This window comes from Chenopodium album, chromosome 23 (assembly GCF_948465745.1).
Source record: "Chenopodium album chromosome 23, dcCheAlbu1.1, whole genome shotgun sequence".
Taxonomy (NCBI): domain Eukaryota; kingdom Viridiplantae; phylum Streptophyta; class Magnoliopsida; order Caryophyllales; family Amaranthaceae; genus Chenopodium; species Chenopodium album.
Genome location: NC_137856.1, coordinates 14,735,456 through 14,738,694, shown reverse-complemented (window position 1 = coordinate 14,738,694; position 3,239 = coordinate 14,735,456). Strand labels below are relative to the sequence as shown.

Sequence of the window (3,239 nt, the reverse complement as noted above, 5' to 3'; positions counted from 1 at the left end):
CTAACATTTTTGTGTGAGTTTTGCATGCATAGAACCCGTGATCGTCCCCTTGTTCCCCTTGATCCGGAAATAGAGAGGACTATTTCAAGAAGAAGAGTGGATATTAGATCTTTGGCTTATAGCTCTTCGAGTGAAGAAGAAATTCAAGAAGAACAAGGAATGGGTGAACATCCTAGAATAGCCTTGAAGGAGCTTGGAGTGCCCGGGGCATATAGATTTGAGAGTGGAATAGCTCCACCAACTACCTCGGCAAATGACTTCGAGATCCGTCCGGCAATGATCACCTTGATTGAGAGAAGGCAATATAGTGGGGCTAAGAATGAGAGCCCATTGAACCATTTGAAAGAATTTGAAAAATATTGCAACACTATCAAAGTCAATGGGGTCTCTCAAGAATTCATCCGCCTCAAGTTGTTCCCTTTCTCTCTAATAGGAAGATCTTTGGAGTGGCTAGACAAGGAGGTGAAGCCCAACTCCTTGAGAACTTGGGATGATGTTACAAAGGCTTTCTTGTCCCGCTTCTATCCTCAAAAGAAGACGGCGGAGGCAAGAGCCTTGATTCAAGGGTTCAAGCAAAGGCCGAGTGAAAGTCTTTATGAAGCATGGGAGAGATTTAAAGAGTATCAAAGGGAGTGCCCTCATCACGGAATCCCCACATACCAAGTGATCCAAATCTTCTATGGAGGTTTAAGTCCCCAAGGCAAGTCATGCCTTGATGGAGGGGCCGGGGGCCCTATCATGAACAAAACCGAAGAAGAAGTTGTGGAGATCATTGAGGATGTGGTGACATATTATAGGGATTGGCAAGATGGGGAGAGAGACTCTTCAAGAAAACAATTTTCATTGTATTCGGTGGACCATCTCAATGCAATCAACAACCTTTCCTCTCAAATGACAAATTTAGGAAAGGAGGTCACCGCAATCAAAGCTAAGTTGGAGAGCACTTCTTCCTCTTCTCAAGCTTCCAATCTTCCCTCCCAATTTAAGGGGAGAGGTACTCTTTCTAACTCTCAACCTCCTCCCTCTTCACATAATATGCCTTTAGGTTGCTTGTTTTGTGATGCATGTGGATCGTATGATCATGACTCTAGTGCTTGTCCTAATGAATGTGTTGATGAGTTTGACAATGAATGTGAACATGTCAATTTTGTGTCAAACAACAATGTTCAAAGGTTTGATAATCAAAAAGGCCAATGGAATAGGAGTTATCAAAACCAAAGCAATTTTGACAACTATAATCATAATGGTGGTTATAGGAACCAAGGGAATCAAGGTTCTCGTGGTAACCATAACCAAGGTTATAGTATCCAAAATCAAAGCCAAAATTATGGTAATCAAAATCATAATTATGGTAATCAAAACCAAGGTTATGTAAATCATAACCAAGGTAATGGAAACCATAATCATGGTGGTGGTAACCATAATCAAGGTTATGGTTCAAATCAAAATAGGAGTAATTGGAACAATCAAGGAAGGGGAAATTTTCAAAACAATGCTCAAAGAGGTCCCCCACCCGGTTTTGTTCCAAAGACTCAAAATGAAAATTCCTATTCACAACCTTCTTCTCTTAGGACAACCTTGGAAGAGTTGATTGATAATCAAACCAAGATCATTAACACCTATATGGCGGTTAGTGATAAGAAATTCAATGAGATGATGACCCACAATAAGATGCTTGAGACTCAAATTACTCAATTAGCAAGCACTATTAAGGATTTTGCTAGTCCTTCATCTTTGCCTTCCCAAGGTGTTGAACCAAAGAAACCCGTGTACTCTATTGCCACTAGTGGTGGAGATGATTTTGATGAGGGAGTTTCTTGGTCAAAAGAGGGAAGAGATGAGTGTGGTGCTAAGGAGAATGAAGAGGAAAAAGTTGAGTCTAAGGAGATCTATTGTGAGGTAGACAAAAGAGAAGAGTGTGTTGATGAAAGGATGAGTGAGATAGAGAGAATTCCCGATCTTCCTTATCCCCAAAAATACTTGAGATTCAAAATGGATGAGCAATTTGGGAAATTCCTTGAAGTTCTAAAGGATGTTCATGATTCTACACCCCCTACCGAACCAATTCCCGACATGCCTAAGTACTCCAAGTTTGTTAAGGAGATCTTATAGGAGAGAGAGGATTTTGATGAGGGTAGTTCGGTGGAAGGAGGGAAGTGCTTTAGTGCTCTTATCCATGGTGAACTCCCAAGGAAGATGGAAGATCCGGGGAATTTTTCAATTCCTTGTCAAATTAAGAAAATGATTTTTGAAAATGCCTTGTGTGACCTTCGTGCTAGTGTTAGCATTTTGCCTTTTCTCGGTTTTCAAGCGGCTTGATCTTGGTGAGCTTCAACCATCCAAGATAACACTTCAATTGGCCGACCGTTCTATTAAGCTTCCTAAGGGAAGAATTGATGATGTCCCCTTAAGGATTGGAGAGTTTGTTTTTCCGGTGGATTTTGTTGCTCTAGAGATTGAGGAAGATGAACATATTCCAATCATCTTAGGGAGGCCTTTCTTAGCTACCTCGGGAGCTCTAATAGATGACAAAGGAGGTCAAATTACTTTGAGGTGTGGGAATTTAGAAGGGAGTTTTAAGTTTAAACCAATGCATGAGTCTTTGTAGTTTAGAGTAGTTCTTTAGTTAGTCTAGATTTTATTTCTTTTATTCTTTATTTTCTTTGGTTAGTTTAGCTTTTCTTTCCTTTAGTTGTATATATTACTTGCTTTGTTTACTTTCTTTTATTTGTTGTTTCTTTTATTTGTTTTGAAGTTACTAACCTTTTTCTTTGTTCATAGTTTCTTTTATTTCTTTTTCTCACTTGGTTCCTTGAAGAGCTTATGGATATGGAATGCTACGAGGTGGTTTCTTATTGCTTCGTTTATTTTTGCTATGCTTGGAATCCCGGTGAGACCTTTCTTATTTTTCTCTTTATTTTCCTTGGTTGCATAAGATAGGATTAGTTTAGGAGAAGTTGAATGGTTCGAGGATGGATGCTTGTTAACACGTAATATGTTTGGGATCGGTGACTTTGTTGTCTATCGATCACTTGTTTGTCGATTGGGAATTTTATGTGTTTAACTTGCTTTCTGGTCCTTTGCATGCTTTTATCCTGTGTTTTCCTTTCCTATGTCTCCATTTCTTTTCTTTTACTCTCTTTTATTTTACCTTTTTCTCTTATTTTCTTTTATTTTTCTTTTTATTTTTGATGTGCTTTTGAGGCATTGTTTTTCATTTCTTTTCTTTTGAGATGAAC

The 3,239-nt window shown here is 38.9% G+C and overlaps 1 pseudogene; it reads right to left on the bottom strand.

The window, feature by feature from the left end:
* Positions 1-551: 551 nt before the first annotated feature.
* Positions 552-650, bottom strand: LOC145609781 (small nucleolar RNA R71; annotated as a pseudogene).
* Positions 651-3,239: the final 2,589 nt, after the last annotated feature.